Here is a 14,517-nt window from a genome sequence, read left to right as displayed (position 1 = left end):
TCACATTATCCTGTTTTTTTTTTTGGGGGGGGGTTCCTGTTGTATGAAGTATTGTTTTTCATCCTTTGACTTTCAGTGTATGAGTTTCCTTTTGGGTTAGGTGGGTTTCTTGTAGACAGCCTATGGTTGGATGTTGTTTCTTGATCCATTCTGCCAGTCCATTTCATTTAATTGGTGAATTGAGACCATTTACATTAATGGTTATCACTGTTAAATATTGGTTTATTGTTGACCTGTTATCTTTCTGTGGTTGCACCTTTATCTTTCCATTCTGTTTAATTGTCTACCTTGCTTAGTGGTTTTTTTCCTATGCATATGTAAACTTTCAGTATACTTTGCAGGATTGGCTTGTGATCATAAAGTTCTTCAGCTGTTCTTTGTCATGGAAGTATCTTATTTCTCCATCCATTTTGAAGGACAGTTTTGCAGGGTACATCAGTCTAGGTTGAAAATCATTTTCCTTTAGGAGTTGAAATATGACATTCCATGCTCTTCTTGACTTAATTGGTTGTGCTGAGAAGTCTGCTGTGATTCTGATAGGTTTTCCTTTATAGTGATCTGTCTTTTCTCTCTAACAGCCTTTAATATTCTATTCTTTTTTCCCCTTTTTTTTAATTAAGGAGAAAAAGAAAAAAATAAACAGAAATAGGGTACAAGTTATACAGAATTTCAGAAAAAATAGACAAAAGGAAATCACTGGTTAATAGATTACATTTTGTTATCTTAGAAATAGTTGTTCAAGTTATAAAATTAAAGCATATAAAGTGGACTTTCAAACAGTGAGACTGGAAACAGTTTTGTTCAATGATCCAACAAAACTCAGTAATATGGTTACCTATCTTATACACTAAATATATATGCAGTTATATTCTTTAGAGCACTTTCTATTCATTTCTTTTGTACAATGACAATTACACATTTTGGGTTTTATTATGCTACAGTTCTTGTTACTTTTTTTTGAAGACAGTAAAACCAAATGTGACATAACAGAACAGAGTCAGTCAAAAAGGATGAACATAATAGATAATGTAAAAACAAAATACTAGGTGATCAACAATGGTTACCATACTGCCTCTTGCTATCTTAAAAAGAATTGGCTATATCATCAGTTATAATAAAATTGAACAAAACAGTAAGGAATAAAACCAAAACATTGGAGACATTACAGGGCTTTAAAAGAAGATAATAGTCAACTGGAGTGGGCATCATAATGAATCTTATTGTCTTTACAGTTGTTGCCTATACTTTCGAACTTGGTACTATCAAGCAAAGCAGAATAGAGGAAAATCAATCAAAGCAAGATGGTGAGGGCTATACAGAATTTCAAATCAAGTTAATAGGAAATCAAAGTGGGTTACTATAATGTATCTTGCTATTTTTTTATTTTTTCCTTAATTAAAAAGAAAAAAAAATAAAAAAGTAAATAATTAAAAAAAGGAGACTGAGATAAAAGAGGGCACAATAACAAAACAGCGCAGGTCAAAGCATAACCATTTAAGCAAAATAATGTTTGACCACAAGACATCCCGACATAAAAGTAGTTACCATAATGTCTCTTTCCTTGAAATCTTTGAGTATAACTTCATATACTGTAGCACCAAACATATCAAGACAATGTAAACCCATTCAAGAGACTGACATTATTACAGGGTATTTAGAACCAACTATCAGAAAATGAACAATGGTTTCTGTATAATCTCCTTGTCTATAAAAGTTTTTGCTTATATTATCATATATAATAAAATCCAATAAGATACAACCTGTTAAGACCGATGGAGACAGAAGAACAAAAGCTTGATGGGACTTCAAAACAAGAGGATATTAAATCAGCACTAGCTATTATGATGTCTCGTTTTCTCCAAAATAACTGTTCCTACCATCCAATCTTCTCTGCCCCATTTCTGTTGAGCTCTTTTACTGTCGTTTGTTGTCAGTTTGTCTTCTTCATTTCACTTTCTGCTCCATTCATTGTGGCCTCTTTGCCACTGTTTTTGGAATCTTGGTATTTTCCTTTTTTAGAATGTCCTACAGTATTCTCTGTAGAGTTGAATTGTGGTTGCAAATTCCCCTAGTTCCTCTTTATCCTGGAAGCACCTTGTTTTTTCATCAATTTCTAGGGACAGTTGTGCAGGATATATCAATCTTGGCTGGAGGTTGTTATCCTTCAAAGCTTGAATTATTTCCCCCCACGCTCTTTGTGATTTGATGGTTTGTGCCGAGAAGTCTGCTATAATTCTGATGGGTGTTCCCTTGTAAGTGATCTGTTTCTTGTCTCTGATGGCTTTTAATATTCTGTTCTTATATTGGATTTCTGGAATTTTGATTATTATATACCTGGGTGTAGCTCTGTTTGGGATGGAGGTGTCTGGAGTCCTGTATGCCTCATACATCTGAGTATCTTTACCGTTTGCTAACTTAGGGAAATTCTCTTGGATTATTTCTGTGTATATCTTTTGTAGTCCATTTGTTTGTGTCCTACTTCTTCTTTTATGTTCTTAATTCTTAGGTTATAGATCCTCTTATTATCTTCTAGCCTTTGTATTATCACTGTTTGTTTTTTGATATTTTTAAGAAGTTTTTCATTTCATGCTCCCATATTACAAATCTGCCCTCCAATTCAGATAATCTATCCTTAGTTTCTTTCAAGCTGTTATGCCAGTTTTCCATAGAGTTTTTAGTTTCCTGGTAATGTCTTTGAACCTGCTTCATGTATTCTATGTTTTCTCTATTTTCTCCATCAAACAATTCTGCCCTTTTTTTCTGTTCTTCCATTGCACGTTTTTTTCTTGGGCAGTGCTTAGCATTTCTCTAACTATTCTACTTATATCTTGCTTTATTTCATTAACTACTTCATTTTTAAACTTGTCTATGATGCTCTGGAGATATTGCTTTATGTCTATTGGTGCCGTGTCTGATATTGCATGTTTTCTGTCTTCCTTTGCATTTTCCTTTCCTGGATCAGTGTTCTCAGGATTGGGGATTGAGGACCCTTTCTTGTTGCTTCTTCTTCCCATACTTTTTGTTCCTTCCATGCAAGCGAATGTAGGAGGCCCAATTTTTTTCTTTGTCGGTTACAGTTTGTTTGAATTGTGCCGGCTAGGTGTTCCCGCCCACTGCAGTTACTAGGGAGACACAGACCTGGGCAGCCTCTTCTGGGCCTGCCCCTCCAGGTCAGTCTACCGAAGGCTTCACCACTAGGGTGCACCTCCAGGTGCTGGGACCTGGTTTGGGCTAGCCTACTAGGTCTTAGCAGCGTCACGCAGGCAGGCACTTCCCACCAATCCCACTTGAGTGGGGAATATGTGACTGAAGTCTCTGCAGTGCCCTATTCTGGCAAGTCTGCCTGGTCCCAGTATGTCCTTTGCTGGAGCTTCCTACTCTATGAAAGGGTCCTGTTCCACTCACTCACCGCAGGTCGATGCAGGGCTCCCTGCTAGTCCCACTCTCAACTCTGTTTGCAGATTCCTGCTCTCAGAGCTTTCGCACATCTATTGCCCTGCCCTGCAGATTTGGATGCAGCAGTGGCAATAGGAAATTCAAATCATGGCTTCCAGTGTCTCGGGTTCTAGCTTCAGCACTGAGATTTTCTCTGTTCCTCTTATAGCACCAGGATTGGATTTCCAGTGGTTTCTCTTAGCTTAGTTCATTGCTGGGTTGGCAGGGTGTATTTCCCCTTGCTTAGGACTCCTCATACTGTAGCGTTCTAACCGGGGATTCTAACCGGGGTATCTCAGAGAGCTTCTGTAGCTGCTGCTATCTATCCGCTATGTTCTTCCGGAAGTCTCGACTGTAATTTCTGCTTTAAAGTTGCTATGAAGTGAGTTATATATTACATGGTGACCGAATCCTCAACCATAAGCTTATGGCTCTGGCACTCCACCCAGGCTCTGTTTATTACTACCCTAGCATCAGCAGTCAGTCCTCGAATTCCAACTGAGAAGCCATGGCACAGGACTACGAGGATTCCCATTGCGCCTCAGACAGCACCCTAATATTCTATTCTTGTGTTTGATTTCTGGGATGGTGATTATTATATGTCTGGGTGTAGTTTTATTTTTTTATGGCTATTTGGAGTTCTATATGCCTCACTAATCCTAATGTCAGTTCCATTCTCATGTTTGAGAAATTTTAGCTATTACTTCTATAAATATCCTCTTGATATCATTTGTGTTGTCCCCTTCTTTTTCATTTATTCCTATCAGTCATATGTTGTTTTTCTTTGCATCATCATGTACCTGTTGAATTGTTATTTCCTGATTCCTTGTTATTTTGAAAAGATGTTTCCTTTCTTGTTCACTAGCTGTGATCTTGTCTTCGAGGTCTGAAATTTTGTCTTTACTTTCATTGAGTTGTTTTTGACAATTTTCAATGGAATTTTTGATTTCCTGTATATTTCATTGAATATGCTTCATGTATTCTGTTTGTTTCTTATATTATTCATCTAGCGACTCTATTTTTTGTTTTGTTCTTCTAATTTTTAACTGTGTCTTCTTTAGATGTGTTCAGCATCTCTTTCATTACTTTTTTCATTTATTCTTTTACCCGGGAGATTATTTCTAGTTTGAATTCCTTTAAAGCTTCCTGGAGTTGCTTCTTTATTTTAGTTGTTATTACTTCAGGTGTTTCACGTGTATGACTATATTTTCTTCTGTATACATGAGTCTTAATGAGTCCTAAGCTTTCTTGGGATGGGCTGGAGGTTTGATATTGCCTTTTGGTCTTTCTTTTTTTCATTTTCCTATATTTCTTTTTTCACGTGTTGTTACACAGCTTCCTCTGGGTGTGTTGGAAATAGTCTTCCTATGCCCTGGGCTCCTGGGACTGAATGGCGGTTGCTGAGTGTGGTCCAGTCAGGCCCTTGGGCCTTCCAATGCCACCTGCCATGTTCCGGGAAGCTGGGCAGGAGCCTAACCACTGTGGATGATGGTCTAAATCTCTTCCTGGGCAAAGTCTAGTTCCCTGGAACTCACTTCATGTACTCTCAAGTCCCCTGATTGAAGGTCACTGGGTGTAATCCAGTAGGGTGGTTAAACCTCCCAAGGCTAGTATAGTTTGGCTGGGAGCTGGGCGGGTCCTTGACCACTGGGAGTGATGACCTGAATGTCTCCTGGGGGTCAGGATGGCACACAGGACTAATCCCAGCCAGCAGCTGAGTTTCTGTACCAATTTCACTACACTGTCTCAATTGGCTTTGTTCTGTTGTATTTTACTACCTTCAAAAAAAAAAAACTTGATTTATTAGATGAAATGAGTAATGGATGATTGAGTATTCTTTCACTTGATTTTGTTAGTATAGAAAACTATTTTATTTTATTTTAATCTAGGAAGTACTGAGCTACATCCTCAGCCCTTTTAATTAAGTTTTGTGCAAGCTGACTTCTGAATTGTAATCCTCTGAATAGTCAGGATTACAGGTGTGCACCACCATATCTGGCTAGTGTAGACTAACTTCTGTATTCTCCAAACATAAATGGCTTAACAAAATTAAAAGTTTATTTCTTGCTCATGATAAATCCAATGCTACAATTACTGGTTGAGAAACTTCCTGCCCTTTCCCTCTCCCAACGTTTCATCTAGTGACTTCACCAGTTATTGGTGTCAGGTTTACTGTTGGTGGCTGAACTGTGTCTTCTCCAATTCCACTGCTGAAACACTAACTTGTAGTGTTTCAGAATATGGTGTTTGGAGATATAATCTTTAAAGTATTTTTGAGTTAAAATGATGCTAACCCAATTTGATTGGCATCCTTATCAGAAGAGGAAATGGGATGCACAGAAAAACTCCAGGGTGTGTCCTCAAAAGCAAAAGTCCTGTGAGGACATAGATAAAAGGCAGTCAGTGATCTGTCAACTGAGAGGACTTGGAGAAATCAAATCTGTTGACATTTTGATCTCAGATTTCCATTTCCACAACTTTGAGAGAATATAGTTCTGTTGTGGGGGTGATGCTATAATGCTGGTAATACAGACACTTTAGAGTAGATGAAGGGAGAAAGAGTCCTATCTGGAAACTCTTTATGGGCTAAGTTGTAAGCAGTGTGTTTCTTTTCCATGTACATCCGCTGCCAGGAATCTAGTCACAAGTGGTGGTAGTTTCCTAAGTGTTCAGTCATAATTATTCTTTAAATTGTTCATGTATATTTTGAACACTGTGATATAGTCAGTGTATGTGACAGTGAGAAGAATTGAAAAACGAAGCAAAACAAAATAAAAAACCATACTCCAAGTACAGGTAGTCTAATAGACAGGTTAACAGTTTTCCTTCTTTCTTTCTTTCTTTCTTTCTTTCTTTCTTTCTTTCTTTCTTTTTTCTTCTGATTTTAGGAATCCTGAGTTAGAAAGTGGGGAAGGGAAAAACAATCTCCCTACTTTCTTTTAGATAAATATCTCATGTGGTTTGACAATTATATAGGTATTTTTTTTTTGTTTTTCTTTTTTTTTTTGTGGGTTACAGTATTGTTCTTTCATGCTTAAATTTGTAATTAAACAACAATTGAGACTATTATGATAAAAATAAATGACACACAAATTACAAATTATACTTATTCTGTTATTAAGGGAAATTAGGTATATTCTTAGAAGACATTAAAGTTATTTGGACTTTATATAAGACTCTTCTGAAAATAACAAACTGAATTTCTTTAACCTAATCATCTTTTCTCCAATAGCTTTTAAAATCTATATGGTTTTGTTTTGTTGGTATCAGAGATCGAACTCACAACCTTGTGCTTGCCAGGCAGGCACTGTGCTGCTGAGCTATATCCCTGCCGTTCAAACCTATATATATGGACACTTTCTTTAAAAATATATATGGACACTTTCTCATAAAAAGTACAATATTAAAGATGTTTAGAAAAAAATAGTTGATCAAAAGCCCTTTTGTAAAAGTAAATATATAAGGTGTTGGAGATTAATACCAGAGCCTTATGCATAATAGGCAAGTTCTATATTATGGAGCTGCATTGTAACCCAATATTCTTGCGTTTATATTTGGGGTCAGCTATGTCTATTGGAGAATGGGAGATTTCTGAGATCTGAGAATGGGAGATTTCATGGTTTCCATGGTGGCTTCAGAATGTTGCTGTCATTGGGCCCAACTCAGAAATACGGTATATTATACAGGAAACGAAGATGTGCTAGTTAAGGGCAGTCTCTGGCTTGTTTTCCCCTTTTATGAACTAAGCAGGATAATGGAACACATCTCACAGGGTTGCTGCATGTTGTGCAGACAATTAACACTTGGAAGGAACTTCATGCAGTGTCTAGCACACTGTAGAAGCTACTTACGTATTTGGTATTATTTTTTATCAGTACCTACTGAGACATTATCATCTTCCATGGATACACATCTTCTTGTGTTTTCTGTTTTAACAATACATTTTGTAAAAAGAGTAAAAACTATTAGTGTAAAGAAAATCAATATGTTAATAAAAAAAGAGGACAATTGCACAACAGAACAGTAATGAGGAAAATATGTGTCTGTCTTGGAGATGCACAAGTCCAGGCAGACTTCTTAACAGAGAAATTCTTTTCCTCTAGGAAAGACTCACAGTTAAAAATCAATTGTCGGAGATCGGAGAACATGGCGGACAGACAGCAGCAGCTACTGAAGGCTCTCTGAAAAACTCGGCTCAGAGGCCAGGAATGATGCGGACTAAGGAGATACGAACCAGTAGAGATGGGCTCTGCTGACTCAGGAACGAACTGGGCTGAGAGAATCCAACTTAGAATGCGGTCCTGGCGCTAAAATAGGAACAGAGAAGTCTCGGTGTGGAGGCTCGACTGCGCGCCATTGGAAACCGCGATTTGGGTTTCCCACCATCCGGCGGCTGGCTGCCTCCACAGCGGCTCGGCAAGGAGAGACGCGCCCGCCGAGCTCTGGGAACGGGAGTCTGCGAACGGAGTCGGAAACAGGGCGGACAAGGAGGTGAACTGACTGGTGGCGAGGTGAGCGAGAAACTGTCTCCCTACCACAGTTTGACTCCAGCGGAGGTTTTTCTGGGCTCAGGCAGTCCTGTAAGAGCAGGGCGCGGTGGCAAATGCAGCCGCACATTCCCCTCTCAGACGGGATTGGTGAAAGGTGCCTGGCCTGAGTGACGCTGCTGGCGGACTCCCTAGGCTGGCCTAACCCAGATCCCAGAGCCTGACGGTGGCCCGGAGGAGCGACCGACTCCCGCGTAGGCTGCCTCCTCCGCGACTCCCTGGGGCGCAGCGGTGGGCGGGAACAACTAGCCAGCGCAATTTGATCAGGCTGTGGCTGACAGGCAGGGAAGCCGGGCCTCCTATGTAAGATTGCATTTTATAAGGAACAGAAAATATGGGGAAGGGAAGCAACAAAAAAGGCTCCTTGGCCCCCAATCCTGAGAATCAGGCAATAATGGACACCGCACCAATATACATTAAGCGCCATCTAGAGAGCCTCATAGACCAATTCAGGAATGAAGTTATCAATGACCTGAAGCTAGAAGTATGCAGAATAGTTAGAGAAATGCTAAGCACCACCCAGGAAAAAGCAGATGGTGGAATGGAAGAACAGAAAAAGAGGGGAGAATTGCTTGATGGAGAAAACAGAGAAAGCATTGAGTATGTGAAGCAGGTTCAAAGGGACTATCAAGAAATTAAGAAGTCTATCCAAGACTGGCATAACAGCTTGAAAGAAACTAAGGACAGACTATCTGAATTGGAGGGCAGACTTGAAACATGGGAGAATGAAATGAAAAACTTCTTAAAAATAACAAAGAAACAAACAGCAATAATACAAAGACAAGAAGATGATAAGAGGAGCCATAACTTAAGGATTAAGAACATAAAAGAAGAAGTAGGGACACAAACAAGTGAACTACAAAAGCTACTCACAGAAATAATCCAGGAGAATTTTCCTAATTTAGCAAAAGGTAAAGATACTCAGATGTATGAGGCATACAGGACCCCAGCTACCTACAACCCTAATAGAGAAACTGCATGTATATTTAAATGTATAAGATAGAAAATGATATCACAGAGTTTTATTGAATCATTGAACAGAACTGTTTGCAGGCATATAATAATAAAAATTCCAGAAATTCAATACAAGAACAGAATATTAAAATCCATCAGAGACAAGAAACAGATCACTTACAAGGGAATACCCATCAGAATTACAGCAGATTTCTCTTCACAAACCATCAAATCACGAAGAGCATGGGGAGAAATAATTCAAGCTTTGAAAGATAATAATCTCCAGCCAAGATTGAGATATCCTGCACAACTGTCCCTGGAAATTGATGGAAAAACGAGGTGCTTCCAGGATAAAGAGGAACTGGGGGAATTTGCAACCACCAATTCAACCCTACAGAAAGTATTGCAGGATATTCTAAAAAAAGAAAAATACAAAGAACCCAGAAATAGTGGCGGGGAGGCCACAATGAATGGAGCAGAGAACAAAATGAAGAAGACAAACTGACAGCTACTGACAGAAAAAGAGCTCAACAGAAATGAGACAGAGAAGATTGGATGATAGGAACAGCTTTTTTTGGAGAAAATGACATCTTAATAGGTAATGCTGATTTAGTACCATCTTGTTTTGAAGTCTCATCTAGCTTTTGTTCTTCTGTCTCCAATGGTCTAAACAGGTTGTATCTTATTGGATTTTGTTATGTACGATAGTATAAGTAAAAACCTTTTAAAGACAAGGAGATTATACAGAGACCATTGTTCATTTTCTGTTAGTCGATTCTAAATGCTCTATAATGCTGTCATTCTCTTAAATGGTTTTACATTGTTTTGATATACTTAATGCTACAGTATATGAAGTTGTACTCAAGGACTTCAGGGAGGGAGTCAATATGGTAACTATTTTTGGGTCAGGATTATCTGGTGGTGAAACACTATTCTGTTTAAATGGTTATGTTTTGATCTGCCCTGTTTTGCTGTTATGCCCTCTTTTTTCTCAATCTCCACTCCATTATTTACTTTTTTATTTTTATCCATTTAATTAAAGGGAAAAATATAGCAGGATATAATATAGTAACCCACTTTGACTTTCTATTATCTCGATTTGAAGCCCTGTATTACTCTCACCATCTTGTTTTTGACTGAGGTTCCTCTATTCTGTTTTGCTGGATAGTATCAGGTTCGAAAGTTTAGGCATCAGCTGAGAAGATAATGAGATTCATTATAACGCCCATTCTCGTTGACTTTTATCTACTTTTGAAGACCTTCAATATCTCCAACGTTTTGGTTTTGTTGGTTTTATTCTTTACGGTTTTGTTCAATTGTATTACAACTAATGATATAGGCAATTCTATTAGAAATAGCGGGAGGCATTATGGTAACCATTGTTGATCACCTTGTATTATGTTTTTATATTATCTATTGTGTCCACCCTTTTGACTTGACTGATTCTGTTCTGTTATGTCACACTTGGTTTTACTCTCTTCCAAAAAAGCAATAAGAACCGTGGGAGCAATGAAACCCAAAATGTGTAATAGTCACGGTACAAAAGAGAGGAAAAGAAAGTGCTCTAAACTATATAACTGCATGTATATTTAAATGTATAAGATAGAAAATGATATCACAGAGTTTTATTGGATCATTGAACAGAACTGTTTGCAGTATCATTGTTGGAATGTCCACTCTACAAGCTTTAATTTTGTGACTTGAACAATTATTTCTAAGATGGCAATATGTAATCCATTAACTAGTGATTTCCTACTGCGCATTTTTTTCTTCTGTAAATCTGTATAACTTGTACACCTTCACTGTTTTTTTTTTCTTTCTTTTCTTTTCTCCTTAAATAAAAAAAAAAAAATCAATTGTCCTAATTGCAGGATTTTGCCTGGGGCTCCAGACCTGTCCAATGGGGAAGGCCTGGTGTTGTAATTTCCCTTCTGAGTGAAAGTAGCATTGTTTTAATACATAGAGAAAGGGAGCAGTAATTGGTGAGAAAGACTAAGGGCAACCTGAGTATCTACTCAGTCTGGAGGTTGAGGCCAAAACTTGCTAAGTATGTGTAGGAGTGTCTAGGACTCTGATTCTAGGACTGAAAGTAAAAGTTGTTCCTGGATGCAGGTGACCGAGATTGGGACGGTGACAAAAAGGTCACCAGGTGACCCTTTTTTTCGTGATTTCCTACAAGTAATTGTTTTTTGATTTTGTTTGTGGTGATGGGGATGGAACCTAGAACCTCACCCACCATAGCTAACACACTTTATCACTGACTGAGCTATATCATCAGCCACCTGCAGAGAATGCTCTTGAAGTCTGCTAGACACACCCAAGAGACTACAAGCTTAACAACACTTTTCCCTTGCCAGGGGAAGGTTTCCCTGTCCTGTGGGTGTCTCTCTTCTCCTCTTCCTAGCATCCTCCTCAGTGAAACACTGAGCCATGAGAAATTTCCACGTGTTGGAAACTGACACGATGTAGGTTGATCCGAGTTTAGTTTTTTGAAGAGCACAGACAAGGAGTGTGAAAGCAGCATGCTTTTACATGAGCTGTGAGCAGATACAATGATAATTTCAAAGTCTCTGTTTTTACTTGAAACATGTACTGACTTGGTTGGATGAAAGGCAAATTTTCCAGTTCCAGAGGTGTAAATAGCAATAAGCTCTTTTGCTTCTGAGAAAATGGGCCCTCACATGAGGATGCCAGTTAGTTATGTGGGCTGTGAGCGACACAGAAAGCGAGTACCAACCAGTGCTGCCTCCAGTCTTCCCTAGCCCAAGACATTTAATTTTCATGGCTGTGATTTGAAGGGAAGAGCCAGAAACTGTATGGGACCAGATCTGGTGAATAAAGTGGATGAGGACACACCGTGATATATTTATGAGCTTGCCTTTTTGTTAGATGGCACTCAGCGGTGACATCCACTGTATTTTAAAAAATCATACTCTGTAAGGATACGAAAGAGGATTTCTGGAACTGCTTTTAAAAGTGGCGAGAAATAGAGCAAAATAAAAGACAGATAATAAGAATCAGGGAGATGGATCTTTTGCAAATGGAAAGGGGACTGAGAGATAGAGGGAGGAGCAGGAGGGAAGAGAAGGGGACATTAAGAGTGTGTTACCTAGCCGCCTGGTCCAGCTGACCCTTACCCCGCTACCCTGGTCCCCCAGTCCGCCTGGCCCCAGAGTGTGCTGTGTCTGGGTTTTCCAGCGTTTTCGCTGTGTTGAAAGTGGTTCGGCAGCTCCTGCTACAGGCTGTGCTCAACTGCGTGAAGGTTTCTTAGGCAGCAGCAGACTTAAAACAGTTCTGCCTGAAGAATGCTCAGCATGACCCTCTGCTGATCGAAGTATCCTCAAGTACAAATCTCTTCAGAGTGTAGAAAAGTCTGTTCCTTTTTATAGTCAAATGAATTTTTGGGAGTTCCCCAGACCATTTTTAACCAACTGATGACTATTCAGAAAAAAGAAAATTGAAGCCTGTACAAAAAACTTCTGTTTTCTTAACATGTGCCATAAGAAATTTCTATTTTTATCGGTCCTTAACATCTGCCTCTCTAAATTTTCATGAATTTCTGTTTCACGAGGGTATTTTATATATACTGGTACCAACATGTAATAGAATACTGAGTCTAAACAAGCAAATAAAAAACAATTCAGATGTGTTTCTTCGTCATAAATATAATCATTATGTGCTTCAAATATGTATTAATAAAAAATTTAAAAACATAGTAAGGGAGAGTACTTTGAGGGGGATTAATGGTAATGTGTATTTCATTAAAATAGAATTTTTAAAAAATTTAAGCACCCACGGTATATTTTGATTATCCCTTGTATTACAAAATGTTTTTCAGTGATGTAGATTTGTCTAACAGAGAAAAAGGTACTAACCAGCTTTTTGCTGTATTGTATTGACACTTTTTCATAGACTTAAATTGTATGTTATATAAGTAAAAAAGTAAGAGATACTGCCATGTAGCAAGCATGGTGTCAATTTAGCAAACTGGAAAATTAAACTCTGACTTGGGGGCAGGTAGAAATGAAATCTAGACTATTTCAGTGCAGTTGTATTATACTTGCTACAACCCACACGGTTTAATGTAATTAGTAAATGCAAATAACGAAAGTTTTAGAAAGAACACTTCTTTTATTTTGGCAGTAGTGGAAACTGAATCAAAGGCTTTTGGCAGCTTTGAAAAATACTCTACCACTGAGCTATACTCCTTGTCTAAGAGCAAGTTTTAATGAGTGATATCTTTCAAAATGTTGTTTGGTAATATATTAGTGTCTTGCTACTGAAATATGGGTTCTAGAAGAGCTAGTTAGAAATATCTGTAATTTTTTTTTTTTTTTTTTGGTGGTGGTGTTTGGGATTGAACTTGGTATAGGGGACCAAGTTCAATCCCCTGACTGACCCCACATCCCCATCCTTTTTATTTTTATTTTTTTTTAAACTTTGAGGTAGGACCTTGATAAGTCACTAAATTGCGCAGGCTGGGCTGGAACTTGGAATCTTCTTATTTTATTTTCCCAAGTAGCTAGAATTAGAGGTCTGTACTATAGTACCTAGCATACAGATGTCACTAATGATTAAACACTAAAGATTAAAAAATGTTTTACATTTTAGCCAAAGCTAGTTGAATTTGCCTTTTTTCCTGTAAAACCTCACAAGGTATCAGCTAGGGAGTCTTTCTAGGTAAGATCCTTTTAAGATAGAATAGGCTAATATAATTGTTTTGTCTTTGTAGGCAAGAAAGCTACCTAGCAGATTCCTTCTAGGCACACCCAGTTGCTTACTATCACATTCAAGCACAGCTTTAAAGTTAGATGCAAAAGTATCTTTAATGTTAAGTTTAAATAGTAATTTGTTACTTAGAATCTGATAGTCATTTGTAAACAGAATCTGAGGAACTGACTGAATGTTTAGGGCAAGCACCATGTGCTGTGTTGCTTTACTTTCTTAATTTTCGGTGCAGTATTCAATGGCAAGCAGAAACACCAAAACGACACCCACGATTTGGAGGCAGATTTATTTAATCGACCGGCACTGATCAGGATCATTCCAAGAATATCAGGCCCTGACTGGTGGTGTTCTAGGGCTTATACTGGATAAGCAAGCAGGAAGCACAGAGGCAGAATGGCCCATCAGTTGGGGACTGGCTTATACAATGTACATCATAGTGGCCAGTTATGCATTCCAGGAGCAGCTGGCTCTGGAACAGGAACTACTTACTATCTGGGCAACTAACAAACTGAAGTGTGCTGACTGGTGGGGGAGGCATTTTCTGCTACAGTACACTTACCAGTCTTTAGTGAAAACCTGAGCTGACCCAGTCAAGACTTCCACTTCATGAATCTGAGGTGGGAATCCAACACTTGTGTGTGATTTCAAATATTTCCTTCTAAAACTTGGCTCAATGACACTTGTATTCATGGACTGTGGGAAACTGAGGCAGGAGGAGCACAAGTACAAGCCCAACCTGGGCAATGCAGTGATTTAGTGAGACGCTGTCTCAAGATTAAATGAATAAAAGAAATACATTTAAAAAATTGACTGGGAATGGACCTCAGAGGATGTAGGAAGGCCCCTGGTTCAA

The 14,517-nt window shown here is 38.5% G+C and overlaps 1 pseudogene; it reads left to right on the top strand.

Moving 5' to 3' along the window:
* Positions 1-12,325, top strand: part of LOC100727416 (guanine nucleotide-binding protein G(I)/G(S)/G(O) subunit gamma-5B-like) — a 39,579-nt pseudogene extending 27,254 nt beyond the window's left edge.
* Positions 12,326-14,517: the final 2,192 nt, after the last annotated feature.

The sequence above is a fragment of the Cavia porcellus genome, unplaced genomic scaffold, assembly GCF_034190915.1.
Source record: "Cavia porcellus strain 051 isolate PalLab524CR breed Dunkin Hartley unplaced genomic scaffold, mCavPor4.1 scaffold_20, whole genome shotgun sequence".
Classification (NCBI taxonomy): Eukaryota; Metazoa; Chordata; class Mammalia; order Rodentia; family Caviidae; genus Cavia; species Cavia porcellus.
The sequence above is the reverse complement of the archived record's forward strand: the minus strand, read 5'-3'. Positions and strand labels throughout refer to the sequence as shown.